Consider the following 27243-nt stretch of genomic DNA (forward strand, 5'->3'; position numbering starts at 1 on the left):
AAATACTTGCTGAAATGAAGCTAAAACAAGCACAGGACACATGCCACCAACATAAGCCACTATTGCTAGCATTCAAGACAACAAAGAGAGGGGATGACCCTCTCCTATTTAGGACACCAAAACCACCTCTCCACCACTGAAAATCCTCTGGATTTCAGTGGTAGAGAGGCCATGCAAAGCTTAAAGCAAGGGCCAAAAGGGATGGCCTAAAACAAGGCCTAACAAGGCCTTGGAAGGGGTAAACAACCCCAAACCAAGAAGAGACCTTAAACAAAGGTCTAAAGCAAGTAAAAATAGAAATTTTATTAGTTATAATCTAAGCTTAAAACAATAAGTAAGAAAGGCTAAAAGCTTAAGCCAAAATGGGGTATCTAAAACAAGTTAACTCATCCTTGAAGAACAACTTCAAGAACACAACTCCACCAATCTTCTTGGATCAAAAACAGCCCAAGAACTCCAAAGCCAACTCCTTAGCACCTCAGCAACTCAAGGATGGTGTATTACTAGGTGCCTTAGTGCAAAAATATGAACAAAAACACACTTTTGATCACAAATACTGTAGACACCCCATTTTTGACCGTCCTCAAGACTTGGACGTCACCGTTTGAACACTCGGTGATCATCCATGTTTGTGTTCGTTTGGAGTTCCCGGAGGTCTCGGCTACGTGCCTTGCCTCAAGATCTCCGAACTTGACCATTTAGTGTCTGGTTTTGCACCAAACACTTGCATTTTGCCTTGGAGGGGCAGGGAATGCCTTGTGAGGCATCCCCACACACCACCGGCAATGGCTAGAGGCCACCGGCTGGTTTTTGCTGCCACCGGCAATGTATATTGCCGGTCGGCACTGTTTGTTGCCGATCGGCACTCAATTTTGCCAAAATGGCATCTTTGTCCGGTCGACTACAGTGCATCTACTTTTGCAGATATTTTAAGACAGCTATCTAGCTTTTTGCTCCTCTTCATACACGTGTATGGAGGGATCTCCCTCTTATGAAGCTTGTCTTGTTAGCTTTACAAGACAAAAGGCTCTATAAGAGAGAGTCTTCTCTCTTGGCCTTAGGGTTAGACACTTGAGATATTTTGAGAGAGCTTAGACAGCCATTTTTAGGGTTTGATACACATTATCTCTCTCTTTTTCCCTCTTGTGTGTGTTTTAGTGTGTTTAGTCCATACTATTGCACACAAACACCTAATGTTTCACCTTCCTTTGGCTCCTGAGATTCTAAGGGACTGATTTTGGTGTTTTGGTGTTGGATTCAAGCCAAGGAGGGCCATTGGAGCATCACTTGTGAAGGGGTCTTCAAGGGTGAGAATCTAGTCCCATTATTCCCCATTTTTGCATTGATTTTCTACCTATCTTAGAGCTGTTTTCGTGCTTATTGTATAACACAAAAAAGTTCTGCTTTTAGACCCTCTTGATTGTTTATTAAGAGTGTTTTGTGGTTTGGAGGTGTTTGATCCCTCTTAGGCCTTGAAAGGCCTCATTTTGTGCTATTTTGTGCAAGTTTCGAGACTTCGGTGTTTGGGCCTCTTCACCACTAAAATCTTGAGGGATTTTAGTGGTGAAGATGGTGCCTTGAAGTCTCCAAAAGGGGAGGGCCACCCCCTCTCCTTGTTGTCCTTGAAATGGACCGTTTTTGGCCTCTTGAGAGAGCATCATGCTAGAGTGTGTATTGATCATGTCTTGGCTGTTTTCCATGCTTAGTATGTCATAATATACCTCTTTTTTGTGTTGGTTTTGGTACACCATGCATGCTTAGCATACCTACCTTGTAATGCCATGATTTGCCTCAATACATGCATAGCATTTAGACTACCGTGCTTTTGTGTTTTGGCCAAGCTTTGGGAAGCTTATATGCATGTTTTGATGTGCTAAGGGACTGTTTTCAGTCATTTGAGTCATTCATGCTTTGCTTTGTATAGCTACCATGTAATCCCTCTTGTATGCCTTAAGCTTTGGCCCTTCTAGCATGCCATCTTTGCTTTGTTTCGGTGGTTTGGAACCACTCGGCATGTCATTTCAGACCTCATGATGTGCTTATATGCTCGCATTTGATGTCCCTTTAATGCCTTGTAACGTTGTCATCTTATGCCCCATGTTCATGCCTTCATGTATGCCATCATGATTAGGCCCGCAGGATGTCATATCATTGTGCTCTTAGCTTTGTTTTAACATGCTAAACCACTGATTTTGATCATTCCTTTCATGCCATGTTTGGTTCGATTAAGTGTGATCCAATACTCCCTTTAGCTTGCCTTGAGTTTTGATCATGCTAACATGTATTGCTTGTGTTAATTAGTTGTTTTGGCACCTCTAATTCATGCATATTCAGAGCTTATGTTGCATGCCCTAGGGTCATGATTGCCTCTTTCAATTGTGCTTGAGAATCCCTCTTTTGTGCCTAAGCATTTGGCCCTTTAACATATGCATGTGTGTGTGTGTTTTGGTCCCTTGTTTTGGTCATTTGGGCCTATTTAGAGCTGCCCAAATCATGTTTAAGTCCACCTTTTCATCCATTAGCATTGCCTCATGTTTTCTTGTATGCTTGCATAAGTGCCTTGCCATGCCATGTTGCATCCTTAGCTTGTATGCCTAGGTTGCATTGCATCTCGCATGCATGCCTTGTTCCTTGAATTGGTGATAGGAATTGGGCCTTGGTTTGTTTGATTGGTTTGCATTTCATTTGACATGAAAGTTGCATACTTGATCCCTTGGGCCATCATGCATGGAAATGCGTGATTGGTGGTCCGAGAATCGAGACGCATGCCCCTTTGAGTCATTACCATGATAAGGGACATGATTGGTGCATATATGCCTTGAATTGTGCTGCCATGCTTTGCCTTGCCCTCTGTTGCTGTCATTTGCAGATTCTGCAGGAACACTCTGCCTACCGGCAGTGTCAAGTGCCGACCGGCAATCATTTCTCTGCCGACAGCTTCATTTTGTGCCGGTGGCCACATCCCACTGCCGGTGGCAATTCCATTCAGCCGGTGGTGTTCCCTGATGTCCAAAGAAGCAGTCCTGAGGTTTTGACAACCTCCAGAGGAGTGAAGGAAGGAAAACAGAGGCAGCCTATGCATGGCGGTGCATTTCCGAGCAGGACCGAGCATGCATTGCATCAGGCTCTCCTCCCGAGGCGGTTTACTGCTTAATTAGCTTAGTTAATTTTCTTAACTAGTTAATTGTCTGTAATATTTAATTAGCTTGCGTAGTTAATTAATCTGTAATATCTATTTGGTCCCTCCGAGTGAGGGCGAATCTGTAATAAGTGTGTGTGAGTGGTGTGTATGTCTTCCAATCCCCACTTCTTTCTTCCCTTTTTTACTTACCTGCTTTGATGGTTAGTATTAGGGCATGTTTAATTTAGCATACCTTATGCTATGCATGCGTGCATTCATGCATTTGTGTTGCATGCATTAGGCTCGGTACATCACGCTAACTGCATTTGCACTTCAATTCAAAAATTGAATATGTGATAGTTGATCGCATTTCATATGCCATGCTTAGGTTAGCCGAGCCTATCTAATTGCATCCTGTATGTGTTGCATTAGGCAATTTAACATGAACTAGGACACACATGTTTGCTAACTAGTTTATTGTTTTGGCACGGAGTACGATGTAAGTATTTATGCTTTAGCATGTCGCATGCGTGTGAATGTTATCATGACAGCATGCTTACCACGTGGCTAAATGCTTATGTGCTAAATTGCTTGAATGCCTGTGGGTGAAGGTTGGATTGTTTGAGTTGGAAAAACTCGTTGAGATCCGTATTTTAGCCTACTTGCGAGTAGCAAATTCCAAAGTGTTTTCTAAAACAAACGGATATGCAATGCTTATTTCCAAATTAGACAATCTAGTCTATACTTGTTTGCTGCGCGCATAACATAGTAATTCTAGGCTAATAAATGGAATAAGAACACATAACGTTTTCAAAATCGGATATCATGGTAAGTAGAGGCTGGTCTTCGGACCAGGCGAAAGGGGGTGCTCATAGCTGACCTTCCCCGATCGTACCCAAGCTCCCGAGCCGAGACAACTCCGGTGATGACGGACATGTGGCCTTCGGCACCGAGTCAGGGTTTCCTAAATTCTCCCATTTTAAAATATTTAGGTGGCGACTCTGTATCTGGCAAAGCAGTCCATGTTTGGCACTACTTTTTCAAAATTTGTTTCTCAAAACGATTTTCCGGATTTGGACTCTTTGGTTCAAGATTAAGAACCGTGACACAAATCGAGTCGGAACTGTAGCGAGGTCCCACGCGGACTTGTTACAGTTTCTGGCGACTCTGCTGGGGAAAATTAGAGAGCTTGACTCGAACTCGTGATATCCCATTTTGATTTCGTTTATGTGTTTCTTTGCATTGCATGTGCATTGGTGCGCCTAGGAACACAGTGTTTGCCATCTGCCATTTCTGAACGGTTTGCCGGAGGCTTGTCTTGTCAAGGCATGACCATAAGGCTGACCGGCTATGGGCTCTGACAGTATGGGAACACAAACCCCGGTTTTACCGGGGCACCCTTTTCGACCATTCGACCTAGTACATATTCGGATCCATAGTGACCATTCCAAGTTAGGACAGGCTGCTTACCCGATGTTAGGTTGTTTGAAAACCGCTGTGTGCGTAGTGAAACCCTAGCTCCTGACAAAATAGGACAGGGAAACCCTACCCCAACATAGGGGTGTTTTGCCTCTCTCTTACTTGCTATGTGCTTTTAGAATGAATTTCTACAGGAAAGTAAATACCAGTTTGTAAGTTTGAGTATCGGGCCCGAGGGCACCAGTATTAGTGTTGTTGGGAATCAGTTATCTGCGGGTATCAGTTCAGTTTTGGGGACAGTGATTTCTGGGGGACAGTGATTTCTGGGGAACAGTGATCAGTAGTGAAGTACAGTTGTTCGGCTACACCTGTGTTTGATCCGTTTGGGGCTGAAATGCTGTTTGTTTTTCCTTTCAGTTCAGAGGGTTAGAGAGTTGATACAGAATAGCCAGTGTTCCCCCTTGCTGAGGCAGGACTTATGACGACGCAGAATTCAGAAGAGTTCATGGTTATGACGACTGCATTAGATCAAAGGATCACTCTGTAAAGTGAGACCAACATGGATATGCCACATCCACCCAGATCGCCTGTTGTGCACCCGGTCTGGGCCCGCCAGTTGTATCAGGCTCGTGAGCCCACCACCTTTGAACTAATGGGGATGATAGGTGATCTCCAGAGGTCTGTGGCGGATCTCGCCTACGGAATGTCAGCTTCACCTCCACCCGCACCATATGCCGGGAGTTTTGTACCCCAGGAGCCCCCGCTGTTGGGGCGAATTGTGATCGAACTTAGCCAACCGGAGATGGCCTCCAGCTATGGCAATGACATGCCGGCACCAACCCAAACCCTCGATCAGGCTGAGGCCAGAGGAAAGACAAAGCAAAGGTAGATGCCGATCCTGTTGAACAACTGCTGTGGGCAGTTGAGGCTTTGAAAGCCGGGGGAATGAACAAGCAACAGATATCCGCAGTTGTGGCAAAGACTGTGGAGGATGCTTTCTCCACTCTGCCTGAGAGTAGTTCAAGTCAGTCCGGAAATCGGGATAGGCCCCGTCATGCCAGAACAGTTCCTCCTATTCCCGCCCCTACAACCGGGAAAGATCAGAAAGCTAAGGTGGCACCTGCCGACCCTTTCGCCTGTGCGGCTAGTATGAGTGCTCAAACTCCAAAGTACCTGCCCCGAGGGCGCAGGGCCTTTCATGCTCTCTACATGCCTCTGTCCAAGGCACTTCAGATCCTTGCCGAGAGGGGACACCTTAAACCCTTGGAGCCTCGGCCACTCCCGAAGAATCTCCCTGCCACGCATGATGCTACCCAATACTTCGCGTACCACCAGCAGACAGGCCATCCAACCGACAATTGTTCCCGCCTCCGTCATGAGGTGCAAGATTTGATTGACAACGAGGTTATCCTCCCGCCCACCTCAGCCAAGTCCGTTACCACCCAGTTACTGGATTTTGAGGACACAGATACTGCGAGTATGTAAAGTGAACCACCTGCGGGTGGCATTCGGTATATTTTGGATGTAGCGTCTGTCACGCATTTTTGAGTATCGGTGAAACCGAGTTTTGTGAATTCTGGCTTGGGTATCGAGTCAGTCTTTTGTTTTGAGTCTGTCTCTCTGTTTTGAGTCAGTCTTTTGCTTAAGGGTCTGTCTTGTTGTATTGAGTCAGTCCCCTTTATATAGAATACCAGGTGATTCTGGGGTTGTTGTCCCGAACACTGTTTTGTCTTGTAATTACCTGTTTTTGTTTTTGAGTCTGTTTCTGCCGAGGGGCCAGTTATACCAGCAGATTTGAATGAAACAGCTGTTGCTATCTCGCTTTCTTGCTTGCTTTCAGTATAAGTGCCAGAGGACTTGAATGGACTGACAGTACATCTCGCCTGCTCTCCTGCGCGCCAAACTCATTGCATTAACCTAAAGTTTTTCAAAACTTTTCAAACACTGCGGTGATAAAAACGAAGAGGAAGGAATTCCTCGGGTTTTGTAAAATTTTGATCATTATGAGAGAAAGAGAAGCATGCTAAGCCTTTTTAATGAACGAAACCATGCTTGTCGGCATGAGTACTGGGAAGGACCCTGGCTTGATCCAGATTGGTTCCACACTATCTTCGGCGCGAGCGAGTCGTCGCTTTCTTAAAAACTTTCAAAAACAAATGTTTTACGCGGCCCTGTGAAGACCTGTGTGGAACCGCTCTCGAGATTGTGCAGCCTAGGATCGCTCTCAGCCTCAAGATTCAACCCATCCGTTTCAAACCTTGAACCCGTTCAGAAAGTTCAACGGTCAAACGCCATGCAAGGTCTATATGGCCAGTTCTGAAGCAGTCCTCGAGCAAGAGGCACCAAAGCCGAATCAGAAGGAGTAGATCTCGCCGGAAGAAGCTCGTGGAGCAACCGGGATCGATTCTTCTGCAAATCATTGCAACAGCCGTTCTCCTAGACACAGAGAGGCTTCAACTCCAAAAACCATTTGGCATGGACTTGCTACACTTTTACCCTTTGAGAGGCTCGCTGGGTCGAAAACCCGGAAGGGCGACCCAGGCAAAAGTTAGAGCAAGAGAAAAATACAAAAAAATACAAAAAATACAAAAAGAAAAGAAAAGAAAAGAAAAAATACAAAAAGAAAAGAAAAGAAAAGGAAAAATATGCAAAAAAAAGAAATGAAAAAAAGAAAATGAAAAGAAGTTCGCAAGGTCAAAAACCCGCATCGGGCACCTTGGCAAAAGTTAGAGCCTGAAAAGTGAAGGTTAAAATACCCGAGTGTACCTTAACCGGAACTACGTGAGGCTTGATTCCCATGTTTGGGATACGTAGGCAACTTCATTCCGAAGTCCAGCCCCCAACGCTTTCATAGCGTCTCAGTCCATGCAATGGTGTGTATGTCTTCCAATCCCCACTTCTTTCTTCCCTTTTTTACTTACCTGCTTTGATGGTTAGTATTAGGGCATGTTTAATTTAGCATACCTTATGCTATGCATGCGTGCATTCATGCATTTGTGTTGCATGCATTAGGCTCGGTACATCACGCTAACTGCATTTGTACTTCAATTCAAAAATTGAATATGTGATAGTTGATCGCATTTCATATGCCATGCTTAGGTTAGCCGAGCCTATCTAATTGCATCCTGTATGTGTTGCATTAGGCAATTTAACATGAACTAGGACACGCATGTTTGCTAACTAGTTTATTGTTTTGGCACGGAGTACGATGTAAGTATTTATGCTTTAGCATGTCGCATGCGTGTGAATGTTATCATGACAGCATGCTTACCACGTGGCTAAATGCTTATGTGCTAAATTGCTTGAATGCCTGTGGGTGAAGGTTGGATTGTTTGAGTTGGAAAAACTCGTTGAGATCCGTATTTTAGCCTACTTGCGAGTAGCAAATTCCAAAGTGTTTTCTAAAACAAACGGATATGCAATGCTTATTTCCAAATTAGGCAATCTAGTCTATACTTGTTTGCTGCGTGCATAACATAGTAATTCTAGGCTAATAAATGGAATAAGAACACATAACGTTTTCAAAATCAGATATCATGGTTAGTAGAGGCTGGTCTTCGGACCAGGCGAAAGGGGGTGGTCATAGCTGACCTTCCCCGATCGTACCCAAGCTCCCGAGCCGAGACAACTCTGGTGATGACGGACATGTGGCCTTCGGCACCGAGTCAGGGTTTCCTAAATTCTCCCATTTTAAAATATTTAGGTGGCGACTCTGTATCTGGCAAAGCAGTCCATGTTTGGCACTACTTTTTCAAAATCTGTTTCTCAAAACGATTTGCCGGATTTGGACTCTTTGGTTCAAGATTAAGAACCGTGACACAAATCGAGTCCGAACTGTAGCGAGGTCCCACGCGGACTTGTTACAAATACACACACAAATGTAGAGAGAGATATAGAGAGAGAGGGATATATGAACTCTATATCTATTTTTGCTGAACCCCTGAGAAGGGAGGACGACCTTCCCTCTTATAGAAATCCAATTTACAAAGCTTCTTGGAGAATCTAAGCAAGGCTCAAATCCCTCCACACACGTGTATAGAGGGAGGGAATTGTGCGTGCCAGCTGTGCCAGCTGGCACAAAGTATCTGCCAAAAGTAGATGGAAAGGGTTCGGCCGAAAAATATGGCCGTTTGACCCACAAAGGTGGCCGACCGACCAAAAATAGTGCCGATCGGTCAACACCTTTGGCCGATGGCAAGAAAAAGGGGCCGATGGCCTCATGCCTTGGCCAATGGGTGAGGAAATGGCCAACAAGCCACCCTCTTCCCCCGAAAGCAAAAACACAAGTGTTTGGTCCACAACCAAGCACAAAACAGTCAAGTTGAGAGATCTTGAGGCAAGGCGCGCGGCCGAGACCTCCGGGAACTCAAAACGAACACGAGCATGGATGATCATCGACTGTTCAAATGATGACGTCCAAGTCTTGAGGACGGTCAAAAATGGGGTGTCTAGAGTTGCCCCTCTTTGACAGAACTCGAAAGTTATAAAATGATGGGAGTGAATGTCAAAGCCTAGAGACGACCCATTTTTGACAAGGCCGAAGACTTAGACAAAGCATGCAAGATAACAAAGATATGTGCCCGTAGGCAGAGGCAAAATGCAAAGGATATGCACAAAGCCGAACATAACTTATGATCATGTGAAGAAAGCTGTAACGAAGCATATCATGCAACAGTTTTAAGCAAGCATATACAAATCTAACTACATTACATACAGAAAGGATGTAAGAGAATTATAGAATTCTCGCTACGTCCCATGTGGTGAAAACTAAAAGAGACTACCAAGGATACCCGGAGTCTCAAACACAACATCTCTCAGTGTGTCACATGCAAGAGAGGAAAGGCATCCAAACGCGACACACGCGAGAGGAGAAAGAGAATAACTGAACACCGGAACACATCTGAGTGTTCGAAACCAAAAACGCACCACATGCGAGAGGAGAAGGGTTGTACAAGAAGGTGTGATGCACATAACAGTGCGGGTATGTCCAAACACGGCATGCAAGTGGAGAAAGGTTGCGCGACAGAGCGTGATGCACATGAAAATGCAGATACGTCCAAACGCGGCACACGGGTGGAGAAAGGTTGCAGAACGCGTAATAAACGCGAACATGCGGATACGTCCAAACACGGCACGCGAGTGGAGAAGGGTTGCAGAACGCGTGATAAACGCGAACATGCTGATACGTCCAATCGCGGCACGCGAGTGGAGAAGGGTTGCAGAACGCGTGATAAACGCGAACATGCGGATACGTCCAAATGTGGCTAGCGAGTGGAGAAGGGTTTGCAGAACGTGTGATAAACGTGAACATACGGATACGTCCAAACGCGGCATGCGAGTGGAGAAGGGTTTGCAGAATGGGTGATAAACGCGAACATGCGGATACGTCCAAACGCAGCACGCGAGTGGAGAAAGGGTGCAGAACGTGTGATAAACGCGAACATGCTGATACGTCCAAACGCGCCACGCGAGTGGAGAAGGGTTGCAGAATGCGTGATAAACGCGAACATGCGGATACGTCCAAACGCAGCACGCCAGTGGAGAAAGGTTTGCAAAACGCGTGATAAACGCGAACATGTGGATACGTCCAAACGCGGCACGCCAGTGGAGAAGGGTTTGCAGAATGCGTGATAAACGCGAACATAGGAATACGTCCAAACGCGGCATGCCACTGGAGAAGGGTTTGCAGAACGCGTGATAAACGCGAACATGGGGATACGTCCAAACGCGGCCCACGAGTGGAGAAGGGTTGCAGAACGCGTGATAAACGCGAACATGTGGATACGTCCAAACGCGACCCACGAGTGGAGAAGGGTTTGCAGAACGCGTGATAAACGCGAACATGCGGATACGTCCAAACGTGCCACATGAGTGAAGAAGGGTTTGCAGAACGGGTGATAAATGCGAACATGCGGATACGTCCAAACGTGCCACACGAGTGAAGAAGGGTTTACAGAACACGTGATAAACGCGAACATGCGGATACGTCCAAATGTGGCCCCCGACTGGAGAAGTGTTGCAGAATGCGTGATAAACGCGAACATGCGGATACGTCCAAACGCGGCACGTGAGTGGAGAAAGGGTGCAGAACGCGTGATAAACGCGAACATGTGGATACGTCCAAACGCGGCATGCGAGTGAAGAAGGGTTGCAGAACGCGTTATAAATGCGAACATGCGGATACGTCCAAACGCGGCACGTGAGTGGAGAAGGGTTGCGGTGAAACTGAGCTAGGACTTCTCTTGAATGAACCGTACATACAATATTGTGTCTACAAAAGAAAGAAATTCAACAGGTACAACATAGTAGAAACACATGTTCAACGTTAGATCAAGAAATCAGTTCAATATGACATAAACACATGCATATACAATGCGAGTGAGAAGGTGCATAGTAATGCAAGTAAAACATGCGCGACAACGCAAGCAAGGGATGCATAACAATGCAACTAAAATGAGCATAATAATGAAAATAAAATATGCGTAACAACGCAAGTAAGGAGATGCATGACAATGCAACATAAGTGTGTGTGACAACGCGGATAAAAAGGTGCATAACAATGCAAGAAGAAGGGCATGCGCGACAACGCAAGCTATGGGGTGCATAGACACATGTAAGTAAAGCATGTGCGACAATGTAAGCAATGTGTATAACAATGCGAAGAAAAGCATAAACACATGTAAGTAAAGCATGCGCGACAACGCAAGTAATGTTTATAACATTGCGAAGAAAAGCATAAACACATGTAATTAAAGCATATGTGACAATACATGCCTCATATTCTGCTTCGTTGTTCGAGACTTTGAATCGGAGTTTGAATACTAGAGGGATGCGGGAATTATCGGGTGCTATTAGCAACACCCCGATCCCATACCCATATTGGTTTGACGCTCCGTCAAAGTACATCGTCCAAGTTTCGTCTTCGACGTGCAGAATAGCCTCGTCTGGGAATAAGTATTCAACTGCTTCGCCCCTTCCACTGGGTGATCAGCTAGGAACTCCGCTATTGCTTTTCCCTTTATTGACTTGCGCGTCACATACTTCAGGTTGAATTCGAAAAGCAGAAGCAACCAACGAGCTAGCCTACCCGTAAGTGTCAGTTTCTTGAAGAGATATTTGATGGGATCTAATCTCGAAACCAGTATTACGGAGTGAGCTAACAGGTAGTGCCGCAGCTTCCTGGTAGCCCATACCAAGGCCAAACAACCCTTCTCCAGCGGAGTGTAGCGGGTCTCATAATCCAGCATCTTCTTGCTCAGATAGTAGATAGCTCTCTCCACCTTGTCCTCAGACTCCTGTGCAAGCATGCAACCCATTGTAGTTTCAATCACTGAAAGATACAAAATCAACGGTTTCCCCGGCTCAAGCGGTGACAACACGGGTGGGTTCTGTAAATATTGCTTAATCTGTTCAAAAGCAGCTTGGCATCGGCCGTCCCATTGGAACTTCGTTCCTTTCTTCAAGAGACCAAAGAGTGGTTCACAAGTCAAAGTTAATTTTGAGATAAACCGTCTTATGAATTGCACTTTACCCAGAAAGCCTCGCACCTCCTTTTTAGTCCTTCATGGTGGCATTTCTAAGATGGCCTTGATTTTTGAAGGGTCGACTTCGATGCCCCTTTGTGTGATCAAGAACCCCAACATTTTCCCTACTGTAACACCAAACGTACACTTCTGAGGATTCAGCCGCAATCGGAATTCTCTGATCCTGTGGAAGAACTTTTGCAAGGCGGTGTAGTGGCCCTCTCTTTCCTTGGACTTGACAATCATGTCGTCCAGGTACACCTCAACCTCTTTGTGAATCATGTCATGCAATATCGTGGTTGCAGCCCGTTGATATGTAGCTCCAGCATTCTTCAGCCCAAATGGCATTACCCTATAATAATAGGTCCCCCACGGGGTGGTAAAAACAGTCTTCTCTCAGTCTTCGGGTGCCATTACAATCTGGCTGTAGCCTGAGAAGCCATCCATGAATGGGAGCAATGCGTGCCCAGCAGTAAAATCCACTAACTCATCCATATGCGGCAGAGGGAAGTCGTCCTTCAGACTGGCTTTGTTCAAATCCCTAAAATCCACACCTACCCGGATTTTTCCTTCCTTCTTCGGCACCGGAACTATGTTGGCCAACCAAGTTGGGTATTCGGATACCAGCAGGAACCTTGCGTCAATTTGCTTGGTGACCTCTTCTTTAATCTTGATAGCCCAGTCAGGGCGGATTCTTCTGAGTTTCTGTTTGATAGGTCGGGCCTTTGGGTCAAGAGGGATCCGGTGCTGTACAATCTCAGGATCGATTCCAGGCATGTCTTCGTAGGACCACGCGAAAACATCTTTGAAATCTTTTAATAAAGTGACTAAGCGCTCGCGCTCCTCCGAAGACAACGTGGACCCGATCTGGACCAGCCGCGGGTCCTTCTCAGTACCAACATTAATTTGGGTGATTTCATCAATCAAGGGTTTAACAAACCTCTCCTGCTCTTGTTCAAGCAAATATTTCAAAATCGAAGGAATTTCTTCCTCGTCGTTTTCATCGAAATTTTGAAAGTCATTATTAATACAATAAATCAAAGGCACGGAAAAGTACTCAGAAGCCACTGCTATTCCATTCTCATTAAGCACTTCATCCAGTCCATCTGATTCTTCTGTTACAACAGACTCGAAAGAGAAAGAAAAAGACGACCTAGACAGGACTGTGGCATCCGGGTTGTCACCCCCAGGAATACCAAACTCAGACTCAGAAGTGCTGGAACCTGATTCCGACTCCACAGACTCGGTGGAATCAGATTCCGACTCACTACCTGACCAAGTGCTGCTTGATAAGAATCTCTCCTCGTACTGCCAGACGAGGAAGGGTGCGATGGATGTATCCAAAATGTTTGAAGGTGGGCTCGCAGCCGTTTCATTCCCGATCGTAGACACTGAGAGGTCATCCCCTAAGCATTCATGGACGATCGGAGGATCTAAAAGTAGACAAGCCAGTGCTACCCCCATTTCAATCTCGTTGCTCTCGGAATCCACTTCCTTACACTGTTCAACCTCAGCTGATGGGTCTATCTGCTCCTCGACAACATCATCCCCGGATAACTGCAAGTCGAAGAAGATTTCAAACCCCGGCAAGCGCCTCTTCTCTGCGTTCAGCCATGGCTCGGGGAAGCCACCGAATGGAAAGTCTTCCCCCTCCAGGACAAAGCGTCTATTCAACGTGCCCTGAATAGGCCGATGCATCAACTCAAAATGCTTCCCTGCCTGCTTAGCTTTGGCTCTCCCGGCCATTTCTTTGCCTTTCCTTACCTAGTCCTCTTTTGTGGACAGATAACCCAAGCCAAAGGTATGCGGGTTGTGCGGCACTTTGGCCGATACGGCGATGCCTTTCCGGCCACTACGTCCCAATCCCATTCCGAGGATGTGCTGTAACTTGTTCATGAGGTACACTGATTGTGCGCTAACATAGAGCCCCTCATCAATAGCTAAGATACTCTATACAACCTGAGCCTCGGCTAAGGTAAATCCCAACAGAAACACATCCTCCGTGCCATGCTCGATTTCCAAAACCAGTGTTGACACCTCTGGCGGCGGATGGATTGACGAATTCCCAAAGACTATAGCCACCCCCTTCCCGTGGGGGTATTTCAACATCTGATGAAGGGTGGAAGAGACCGCCTTCACCTAGTGCAGCCATGACCGTCCTAGGAGTAGATTGAAGGTTGCGGGAACATCCAAGACATGAAAGTCAATCTCGTGTTGTCTTGGACCAACCTTGGTCTGAATCTGCACAGTCCCCATCACATCTCTACTTGTATTGCCGTAGGCCCTTATCACCTGGGTAGTTGGCACGAACTCCACGGGATTCAACCCGATTGCATATGCCGTCCTTGACGGGCACACATTAATGGTGGATCTTGTGTCGACAAGAACCACCGGTATCCACTTGTCTTTACACTCCACAGAGATGTAGAGCGATTTGTTGTGATTTTCTCCCTCAGGCGGAAGTTCTTTGTCAGAAAAGGTCAACGTCGGGGAAGCTCCTCCCGAAAAAACTAATCCTATCAACTGCTCAGGCGTGGTATCTATTGAGAGTTTAGCCTTATCCATTGCAGAAAGGACAACCTGTCTATGAACTCTGGAAGCCATAAGCAGTCCCCAGATGGAGATGTCTGCCTGTATCTTCTTCAACTATTTCAGCACAGCCTCTTCTTCGAGCAATTTCTCCTTCTGCTTCTCCACCTCCTTGTCCTTTCCGGACGCTTTTGGTTGATCTAAGTGTGGGGGCTTGAAATACCGCCCGTTCCTAGTCATGTGGTCAACCTCTTCCACATACCAGGTATCATCTGGCTGGCTTTGTCCCCAGTCTTCGTCTGTGTGGGCAAGACATAGGTCGTCATCTTGCCACCACATGCTATCAGTAGCTGATAGACACCTGTCCGGCTCCGTTATAACTATTCATGTGCCCACACCACCTTGCGTTCCTGTGCCCGCAGCACGCTCCATTCCTGTGCACATAGTATGTTCCGACCCCTCAGGGGCTTTGGCTTTCCTGATTCTCTCAGAATCCTCGATCCTTTCCTGTTCAGACTGCCTCAGCACAGCTTGCTGTTCAACAACTCCTGTATTCGAACTGCCCAGATCCCGAACGAAATTCTTAGCACCGGTGCTCTCCGGCGATGCAAACTGATTCCCGGCCCTTCCGGCCACAAATGATGTTCCCATCCCTGACAGACCCTGTTCTAGTTGAGGTTGTTCCACAACATCCGGTTGGTCATCAAGCCACCCAATAAACTCTGCTAACCCATCAAAATCAAACCAGTTGACTGTTATGTCTCCCGGATCTTGTTCGTTGAAAAACTGAAGGTTAGTGATGTCCTCTTCCAAATCCGCTAGGTCATCTAGCCCTTGATTAGGTCCATCCTCCCGTACTACACAGATCTCTGCCCCCACTGGCAATTCCACATTCGGCCTAGCCTGGCCTGCTGATGTAATGTAACCGCTCAGGTTGTTCATGAAGCTTGTAGACCCCTCAGGCTCTATACAATCATCCTCATCTACCTCCTCAGTCGACCCAATCCTATCTTCGATAGCCACCACCACCGTTTCAAGTTAGGTTAGGGAGATGTCCAACATGCACAAGTCAGGGGTGTCAGGAATGAACACCTCCGGCTTGGGTAGATGGGAAGGGGTGATATATATGCTAGGGTCGTATGACACAACCCCAGTTTGGATTACATTGATGTGTTTGGGAGGTGGAGCTTGGTTATGTGGTAGGAGAGGGTTGGTTATGATATTCGGTTTCTCTGGAGGCACGATCACGCTATTGTCAATGAGATCTTGAATCTCGTGACGCAATCTATAGCACTGGTCGGTGTCATGACCATGCTGTTGCAGAAAGGCGCAGTACTTTGCTGGGTTATGGGAGGGGAGGAGTTTTTCTGGCAATGGCTGCGGCTCTAGGGGCTTCAAGTGCCCTTTTCTGATTAAAATCCCCAGAGCTTTGGACAGGGGCATGTATAGTGGAGTGAAGGTTCTTTGGCCTTTGGGTGCGTATCTGGCTGTTTGCGAGCTACTACTGGACGCACCGGTGAATGGCGTAGCTGCGAGGGCTCTTGGGGTATTGGTGGTGGTAACCATACTCACATCTGAAGATCTAGCAGCTGCAGCACTACTTGTGCTCGCATTGGTACTGCGGTTGAAAGTCCTCCTGGGCTGCTCTCTGTCATGGTCAATCAGAGCTTGTTTCATAGCATCCTCGATCTACACCCCTATCTCATGTAGATCTGCAAAGGTGGAGAGGGGGAGAACAATCATCTTCTGCATGAGCTTGGGCTAGAGGTTGCACACAACCATCTGGATCTGATCCTTGTCAGCGGGCCTGATAGTCATCATTGAGGCCTTGGCCCTCCACCGAGTCACAAAATCGAAGAAGCTCTCCTTCGGCTCTTGCCTGGTTGTCTCAAGACCACGAGTTGTGATCTCGATTTGTGTATTATAGGAGTATTGAGCTATGAAGGCCTCAGCCATCTCCTCCTAACTTTTCTTAACGGAATCTTCCAGTTTTGCATACCAAATGGCCGCTACACCCGACAGGGTCCGACCAAACAGAGAAAGTTTCTGCAATCTGAAGAGGCCCATCGGCCTTAGTATATTTGAAAACAACCGCAAATGCACCATAGGATCTCCGGACCCGTCGAAACGATCTATGTACAGCATTTTAAACCGGTTCAGCAGCATCACGGCCGAATCGGTATACCCATCCTCTATATCTGGGATGGACTTCACACCCTGAGACTTCTTGAACAGCTTTTCAAGCTTGCTCACTTTTAACGTTGTGGGGTTCACCGCGAACTCAAAGGGAGAATCCGGTAGGTTAGTGAGTGTTTTGGATAGCTGGGGTAGAACCGGGGGCGGAGATGGCCCGATTGGAATGTTCATATCATCCTGGACGTTAGCTGCCTCCCTGAGTATTGGAACTCTTGGTGGGGGAGGAGGTTGGTGCGAAGCAGACGCCCCGGTTTGCTGCTGTAGCCTGGTAATTAACTCTGCCTGTTGAGTCACGACCTCGGCCTGTTGTTTGGCAAATTTCACTTGACGAGCAGCGTCCTACTGCATAATTTTCATACTTTCCTGGAGCCAACGCATCATCTCTTCTAAGCCGGCCATATTGTACTGGTTTATCTGAGCAAATGGTATATCTGTCCCTATAGTAGAAACTGAGACCTCAGCCTGACTGTTCACTGGTGGGGTAGACCACTGATCTGGCGACCGCTGTATTGATACACTGCGCCTTACTGACCTCCGTTTGGTAACCAGGGGTAAGGAATGGAACACCGGTTGTCCGTCTCTCAGATCCTCGGATCGATTAAGTCTATGACCTCTAACCCAGAGTTCTCGAGGAATATCTGCCTGGTCGGATGCAATTGTGCTAAACTACCTTGCAAAAAGATAAATAAAGCATAATAAGGAAATAATGAACAGAAAAACGGAGAGCATAACAGCTTAAATAAAGACAACACACAATTGGCAAATACAAGCTGAAAGGACTGTTCTCAACCACTGATCACTGTTCCCAAATTACTGCCCCAAATCTGAATCCGATACTTGCGGATATAATTGATTCTTAAAACATTAATGTTGATGCCTGCAGGCTTGATACCCAGACTTGCAAACTGATACGTGCATTCCTGTAGAGGCCAACTCTAAAGCACATAACAAACAAGTGAGAGCAGAAATACCTCTATGGAGGGGTAGGGTTTCCCTGTCCTAGTTTCGTTAAGAACTAAGGTTTCACTACGCATGTAGCGGTTTCAAATAACCTATAATCGGGTAAGCAACCTGTCCTTACTTGGAATGGTCACTACAGTTTCCGATATACACTAGGTCGAATGGTCAAAAAGGGTGCCACGGTAAAAACCGGGGTTTGTGTTCCCGTTGTGGAAAGCCCGCAACCTGTTAGCCTTATGTCACGCTTCTCAAAGTCGGCCTCCGGCAAACCGTTCAGGAATAGCATACGGCGAACACGGTATCCTTAGCGCACCAATGCAAATGCAATGCAAAGAGACACATAAGTGTAGTCAAAACAAGATATCATGAGTTCGAGTCAAGTTCTCCAACTCCCCACGGTTCTTAATCTGATCTCACAATGTGCGATGTGAGATTGATAAATCACCAAAGAATCCAAATCCGCCAAACCGCTTTGGAAAACTGATTTTTAAAAAAGAAGTGCCAAACATGGACTTTTTTGCCGGTTAATTAGCTAATCTTACTACGTGATGCGCACAACACAAAAGTATAGACTAGATCGCCTAATTTGGAACAAAACATCGCATATCTGTTTGTTTGAAAATGGTTTTAAGTTTGCTACTCGCAAGTAGGCTAAAACAAGGATTTCAATGAATTGGTCCAATTCAAGTAATCCAACATTCACCCACAGGCATTCAGGCAGTTATATCACATAAGCAAATAGCCTCATGGCAAGCATGCTTTCATGTTAACACTCACATACATGCAAGATGCTAAAGCATAAACACTTACAGTGTACTCCGAGCCAAAAGAAGAAACTAGTTATCATCAATGCATGATCCTAATTCATGTTAAGATGGCTAATGCAACACATGCAAAATGCAATTAGAAGTAGGCTCGGCTATTCTAAAATGACATATGGATGCAACACTCGATACATGTATTCAAATCGGTATTGAAATACAGTGCAGTTAGTATGATGCGTCGAGCCCGGTGCATGCAATACAAATGAATGAATGCAAACATGCGAAGCATAAGTATGCTAATTGAAACTTGCCCTCAAACTAACCATCATAAGCGGTTAAGTAAAAGAGAGAAAGACGTGGGGTTGGAAGACATTTACACACTCACGCACATTTATTACAAAATTCGCCCTCGCGACGGAGGGTCCGAATAAATAATACAAATTGACTAATTAACTAACTAAGTAGCTAATTAATTATTACACAACACTTAACTAATTAAACAAATTAATTAAGCTACTAAAGCAGTAAAGAGGCCTCGGGAAGAGGGACAAATGCATGCATGCTCGACTCTGCTCGGAAATCTATCGCCATGCTCATGCTGCCTCTGTTTACACTGCTCTGCACCTCTAAAAATGGCACAAGTCACAAGGATGCTTCTAAATCACCTTATGGGTGCTGTGAGAGGCCATTGGCCAAGTTGAAAGGCCATCGGCCAAAGGGAACTGGTCATCGATCAATAATGGGGCTCTCAGCCAACAATTTGTAGTCGGCCGGCACTGAAGATGGCCGACCGGCCATCTCTTCCTACAAAATACTGTTTTGCTGCAGCAGAGGAAAAACAGAGCATGACAATGCATTTACAAGACAATGTATGCACAACTACCCTCCCTATCATGTCATGAGCTCAAGGGAGTATGGTTCTCGACCCTCAGACCATCAATCACGCATTTCAATGCATGATGGCCAAAGGAGTCGAATGTGCAATTAATATCAAATGAAATGCACACCAAAACACATAAGGGGCCCCAACCTCTGTAATGCTTAATCAAGAGGCAAGGAATGCATGCTTAATGCTATGAAACCTAGGCATGCAAGCAAGCTAATGCCACATGATCATGCAAACAAGCAATGTGCAATAAGCATACAACCTAAACAAGGAAACATGCAAGGCATGTAACAACAATGCCAATGACAAACATGCAACAACATGTGAGGCAAACATGTGACAACATGTAAGGGGACAAGCATATTTAGACCAATGTAATACATGCATGACGATCTCAACAAAGTAGCATAACCATGCAAGCATTACAATGCAATAAGCATGCAACAACAATACCAATGATAAGCATGCAACGACATGCAATAGGACTAGCATGCAAACATGCAAAGCAACTTAACAAAAGGCATGCCAAATGCAATATAACTCAAGCATGCGACAACATGCAATAGGCCAAGTATGCAACAACATGCGAGGCCAGCATGTAACAACATGCAAAGAATGGACTCAAACCAAAATGGACAGCTCTCAAATAGGCCCAAATCAGTGGCCAAAATGCTAAGAAATGAGGGACAAAAGCATATACAAACACGCATGCTAATTGGCCTATCACCTAGGCATGAAGACATAACTCTTAAGCACACTTAAAAGAGACAAATATAGACATGCGACAAATATGTTAAGCTCTGAAATCATGTTAGGAAAGGTTCCAAACCAATCAAACAAGGCAGACAAAACATGCAAGAAAGCTTAAAGCTTGAAGCTAGCCAAAGGGTTCAAACCATGCCTATACAAAACAAGCCCCAAAGGGCCAATAGGACCTAAAACAGTCCTAAGGCAGGTCCAAATGAGCCTAAAGCATGCGAGGAATGAGGCCAAAACATGCTAGAACACAACACCAAAAACATGAGGCATGCAAAGCTACAAAAGAGGTGTTACACTACACCTATCAAAACCAAAAATAGTATGATTTAAGCAACCAAAATCAGAGTTATGGCATGTTAGAATGAGCCCAAAAACCCACTTAGATGGCATCCCAAAGGCCTAAGCATGATGGCATACACAATGACACATTCTTGAGGCATGAAACATCAACCTTCCAATGCATGGAAAATGTTACAAATGTGAATGCATAGCCACATTACATGGACTGAAATTTCATATGTGATGATGCCAAATCATGAAAAGGGTCCAAGCAATGCATGCTAGTGACTTGATGCACAAAGCTTCACAAGCTAGATTGCACGGTAGCTATACAAAACAATGCAAGCATGACCAAAACAATGAAAAACAGAGCTTTAGCACGGTAAAACAAGGCTAAAATATTCATGGAGTTAAGCCAAAACATGCAAGCATGGTAGTCTAAATGCTAGATACATGCTAAGGCAAATGATGGGATTGCAAAGCTAGTACATGGTGCAAGAGACCACTAAACCAACTTTAAACAAAGGTAAATCGTGGAAAAACAACACCAAATACTTGCTGAAATGAAGCTAAAACAAGCTATGGACACATGCCACCAACATAAGCCACTTATGCTAGCATTCAAGACAACAAAGAGAGGAGATGACCCTCTCCTATTTAGGACACCAAAACCACCTCTCCACCACTGAAAATCCTCTGGATTTCAGTGGTAGAGAGGCCATGCAAAGCTTAAAGCAAGGGCCAAAAGGGATGGCCTAAAACAAGGCCTAACAAGGCCTTGTATGGGGTAAACAACCCCAAAGCAAGAAGAGACCTTAAACAAAGGTCTAAAGCAAGTAAAAATAGAACTTTTATTAGTTATAATCTAAGCTTAAAACAATAAGTAAGAAAGGCCAAAAGCTTAAGCCAAAATGGGGTATCTAAAGCAAGTTAACTCACCCTTGAAGAACAACTTCAAGAACACAACTCCAGCAATCTTCTTGGATCAAAAACAGCCCAAGAACTCCAAAACCAACTCCTTAGCACCTCAGCAACTCAAGGATGGTGTATTACTAGGTGCCTTAGTGCAAAAATATGAACAAAAACACACATAAATGTAAAGAGAGAGATATATAGAGAGAGGGATATATGAACTCTATATCTATTTTTGCTAAACCCCTGAGAAAGGAGAAGGGCCTCCCCTCTTATAGAAATCCAATTTGCAAAGCTTCTTGGAGAAGCTAAGTAAGGCTCAATGCCAGCTGTGCCAGCTAGCACAAAGTATCTACCAAAAGAAGATGGAAAGGGTTCAGCCAGAAAATATGGCCGATTGACCAACAAAGGTGGCCAACCGACCAAAAATAGTGCCGATCGGCCAACACCTTTGGCCGATGGCAAGAAAAAGGGGCCGATGGCCTCATGCCTTGGCTGATGGGTTGAGAAAATGCCCAACAAGCCACTCTCTTCCCTCAAAAGGAAAAACACAAGTGCTTGGTCCACAACCAAGCACAAAACAATCAAGTTGAGAGATCTTGAGGCAAGGCTCACGGCCGAGACCTCCGGGAACTCAAAATGAACACGAGCATGGATGATCATCGAGTGTTCAAACGATGACGTCCAAGTCTTGAGGACGGTCAAAAATGGGGTGTCTACAGCATGTATTTAATTGTTGTGGAATTCTTGTTTTTGAGTTCAATCCTTACATGTTCATGAGTTTTGAAGTCAAGATCATGAAAATAAAGAGTTATGAAATTACATGTTTATGTTAACTTGAGAATTGGTGAAATTGAGTAGGAAGTCTATATGCATGGCATCAATTCATAAAAGACTTGTTCATATACTTGATTTCATGCATATGGCTCTTGAGATTTGAAGAGAAATATCCATGAATTTTGAAGTTGAAACTCATAAAAAGCATGTTTATGATTTCTATATTTAACTCAAGATTTTTGGCCATTTGGGATTTATTTTAAGGCTATGTTTTGATTCAAGGTTGTTTTTAAGAGGTTTTGGGTTGAAATGCTTGAATTTGAAGACATTGAGTTCCAAACTTAAATCAATTTGCGAATTGTTTTGAACCCAGAACCGCACGTGCGGCATGGAGCCCCACACGTGCAGAACACTTTCCCCTGTTTCACTTTCAATTCTGCTTTAATTGCATATACGGCCCACACGTGTAGTGATGGTTCCGCACGTGCGATTTTCAAGATAGTGTACCGTTTTGTTTTCTCTTCATTTTTCTGATGCATGGGCCTTCATTCGCATAATGTAAATTGACATTCTACACTCATTTACATACCATGAACAAGAAAGAATTTATGGAACAAATAGAAATGGTTTAATGAACACGTGACAAACGTTTGGAATAAGTTTAAGACTTGATTAATAAATCAAATGTGTTGTGCTTGTATATGTTGTTGTAGGTTGACCCGTTGAGGTGTATCATCTGACCAAACACTGTGAGTAATGTTATTGTAAAAATATGTTCATATGATTTATGTTTGAAATGCTATACGATGATTATGATTTCTGAAATGTAATTTTGTTAATGTGAACGAATGTCCTATTTATGAATCTATTATGGCATCCAAAGAATGGTCCCAAGTCATGGGGGGACATCATGTTAATACGGGTCCATGACATATATGTTATTATGAGATCTGGTTAGCCACTTGACAAAGTGGTGATATGTTTAATCGGTATCCGAAATCGATTACTCTAGTCGGAAGACGATATGTTCTGTTCTGTTGAATGTACGATTATTATGTTCTGATATGACAATGATTATGCTATGATTTGTTTTACGAACATGATATATTTGGAATTCGTTCACTAACCTCTTTACTTTAATGTTATTCACTGGGCTATAGCTCACTATTTGTATCTATATATGTAGGTGGAAGACATGAGGATCAAGCCTAGATGAATACCGTTAGACGAGCCACCGCTTGAAGCCTATTGAGTTTTTGGTGCCTCCGAGTCAAGGCTAGGTCTAGTAGGCCAATGTCTTGTTTTGATCACGATGCTGATAGTTTGGCATATGTGGATATGTATGTAATTGATTTGTACAAGAAGTATGCATTGTACAGTGGGTAAATTAATGTTTATATACATCTAAATTTGTGCATATAGTTACACAGCTCAATGGACTATTTGTTGTCTTTTTGTTATAAGCCTCTGCTAGCCCCGATTGTTTTGTTTTGTACAGGAAAGCCTTTGGTAATCTCGAATTAGTGGCCGGTTACGATGCTAAACCTATAGGGGCGGGTTTGGGTCGTGACAGTAATAACGTAACACTCAAAAAAAAATCTTTGGTGTACTTTTCCCAAACATAACGCTCTAATGTAACACACACACACACACACACAAAAATTCCTTATTGTACTTTTCCCAAACGTAACACTCCAATCAATGTAATTCCAAACGTAATACTCCAATGTAACACACAAAAATGCTAAAAAAACTCCTTATTGTACTTTTTCTGTAATACTCATAGTTTGAAATTATACATTTGCCTAAAACTTACTAAGGAATATTTGTACTCCTTTTGAAATAGTTTGAAGAATCTTACATTTTTTTTTAGTGTTACATTGGAGTGTTCCGTTTATGAAAAGTATAATAAGAAGTTTTTTTATTTTTTATTTTTTTTATTTTTTTGATTACATTGGAGCGTTAAGTTTAGAAAAAGTACACCAAAGAGTTTTTCTTTGTGTGTTACACTAAGGAATTTTTTGAGAGTGTTATATTGAAGTGTTACGTTTGGAAAGGTATACTACGGAGTTTTTGCTAACTCTGGACCCAACAAAGGTGCATCACCCACCTCGGCCCAACACACTGGAGATCTACACGGTCGGCTATACAAGGCCTCAAATGCTGCCATATCGATAATCGACTGGAAACTGTTGTTATAGGCAAACTCCACTAAGGGCAGGTGCCTCTCCAACGAACCCTTGAAGTCGAGGACACAGCCTCGAAGCATATCCTCAAGGATCTGAATAGTACACTCGAACTGCCCGTCAATCTGAGGATGGTAAGCAGTGCTAAACGTCAATCTAGTGCCCAAGGCACTTTACAAGCTCTGCCACAACCGAGCCGTGAAATACGGATCTCTATCTGAAACAATCGTCACAGGGACCACGTGCAATTTCATTATGTCCCTAATATACAAGTCGGCAAGATAGTCTACCGAATCACTTACGCGCATTGGAATAAAATGCGCCGACATGGTTAACTGGTCAACTACCACCCAAATGGCATCACTACCTCGTTGAGTCCTCAGAAGGCCCATAACAAAATCCATCGTGATATGCTCCCACTTCCACTCGGCTATAGGCAAGGGTTGCAACAAACCCGCTGGCCTCTGGTGTTCGGCCTTCACTTGCTGACAAGTAAGGCATTTCGACACAAGCACGGCTACATTCTTCTTTATACCTCTCCACCAAAACTGACGACTCAGGTCATGATACATCTTTGTGCCTCCCGGATGCACCGCAAGGCCTGAATGGTAAAACTCTCGGAGTACTTCCTCTCGGCAAGACTCCGGCACAAACAAATGGTCACGGTACCTCACACTCAGGTCGGGGTACGCATTCAAACCCTTCTCTACCTTCCCACTGGAAATCTTTTCTCAAAGGAATTCTACCTCAAGGTCACCCTTTTGCGCTTCTAACACTCAGTTCATAAGCGTAGGTTGTGCGACTACTGAGAACCAAGCCGCAGACTCAATGGACTCACTCAGGTGTAGGTCAAACTCCCCAAGAGCACCCAACATTTCCCATTCCCAAATGGCGATACAAGCCACATTACTAACAGATTTCCTACTCAAGGCATCGGCCACAACATTGGCCTTCCCCGGATGATAATACAACTCAAAATCATAATCCTCTATGAACTCCATCCACCTCCTCTGCCTCAAATTTAAGTCTTTCTAAGTAAACAAATACTTCAGACTCTTGTGATTAGAAAATACTTCGAATTTCTCACCATACAAATAATGCCTCCAAATCTTTAAGGCAAAGATCACCGCCGCTAAATCTAAGTCGTGAGTAGGGTAATTTCTCTAATGTGTTTTCAACTGCGGCGAGCCATAGGCTACTACTTTTCCCTCTTGCATCAATACACTGCCCAAACCTTCCCGTGAAGCATCACAATAAATTGAATAGCCTAAACCCCTCTTCGGAATAATCAAGACTAGAGTAGTGGTAAGCCTAACCTTAAGCTCTTGGAACGACTTCTCACAAGTCTCATTCCACACAAATTTAACTCCTTTTCTCGTCAGTCTACTCAAAGGTGAGGCTAGTCTAGAAAAGTCCTTCACAAACTGACGGTAATACCCGGCCAACCCCAAGAAACTACGGATCTCAAAAACATTCTTAGGTTGTGCCCAATCTTACACTGTCTCTATCTTGGATGAATCTACAATCACCCCTTCCCCAGATACCACGAGGCCTAAGAATTTTACCTCTCTTAGTCAAAATTCACACTTCCCAAACTTAGCATATAGCTTATGAACTTTAAGCAACTTAAGCACTACCCATAAGTGTTCCTCGTGCTCTTCCTCAAAAGATGAGTAAATCAAAATGTCAACCACAAAAAACGACCACAAAACGGTCTAAGAACTCTCGGAAGATTCGGTTCATCAAATCCATAAATATGGCTGGGGCATTGGTTAGCCCAAAGGCATCACCAGAAACTCATAATGGCCATACCGTGTACGGAATGCAGTCTTCGAGATATCCTCCTCCCTTGCCCTCAACTGATGGTAACCCGACCTCAAGTCTATCTTAGAGAAACAACAAGATCCTTTCAACTGATCAAACAGATCATCTATGCGAGGCATTGGGTACTTATTCTTAACAGTAACCCGATTCAATTTCTATAATCAATACAAAGTCGTACCGCTCCATCTTTCTTTTTATCAAAGAGAGTCGGTGCACCCCAAGGTGAAGTACTAGGGCAGATAAAACCCTTATCTAACAATTCCTGGAGTTGAATCTTCAATTCACTCAACTCAGCGGGTGCAAATCGGTACGGTGCCATAGAAATCGGTGTTATGCCAGGCACTAAATCAATAGAGAACTTCATCTCTCGGTGAGGTGGTAAACTAGTAAGGTCCTCGGGAAAAACATCGGGGTATTCAAATACTACCCTTGGCAACTCAACCCGGCCTTCATCACACTCACTACTCTGAAAGCAAACAAGAAGACAACTAAGTTCATTCCATCCGCATGGATAATACACCGATGATAAGACTCTATCCACCCAGTCCCCCAAGAAATAAAAACAATCACCGCTCAAGGTATATATAGTAACCCTCTGATGGTAGCAATATATAACAGTCTGGTATGATGATAACCAGTCCATACCCAAGATAACATCAAAACTAGTCATATCAAGCAAAACAAATGCAAATGGAAGTCGACGACCGGTGACCTCTATGTCACAACCCCGACACCCCTATTTAAGAATAACTTCACCACCAATTGGCGACACCACACAAATGGGAGATGCTAACTAAGACAACTCTAACCCCAAAACCGATGCAAATGCAGACGAAATAAATGAATAGGATGCACCCGTATCAATCAATATGCTAGTAACTGAATTGCAAAACAAAATGGTACCTCTCACGACAGATGGAGCCGGTACAAGATCTGGCATGGTAATAGCATACACACGCCCTGTAGGTCTCTAATCTACTTGCCCACCCCTCAGAGCATAAGCCTACTGCACAGATTGAGCCGAAGAGGCTCCCTAATTGGCCCTCGAGGCCTGTGCTGGCTGGTGACTCTGTGTCTGCCTCGAACCAGACGCACCAGGCGTGTCACT

This window comes from Camellia sinensis, chromosome 3 (genome assembly GCF_055761805.1).
Source record: "Camellia sinensis isolate YWXY chromosome 3, ASM5576180v1, whole genome shotgun sequence".
NCBI lineage: Eukaryota > Viridiplantae > Streptophyta > Magnoliopsida > Ericales > Theaceae > Camellia > Camellia sinensis.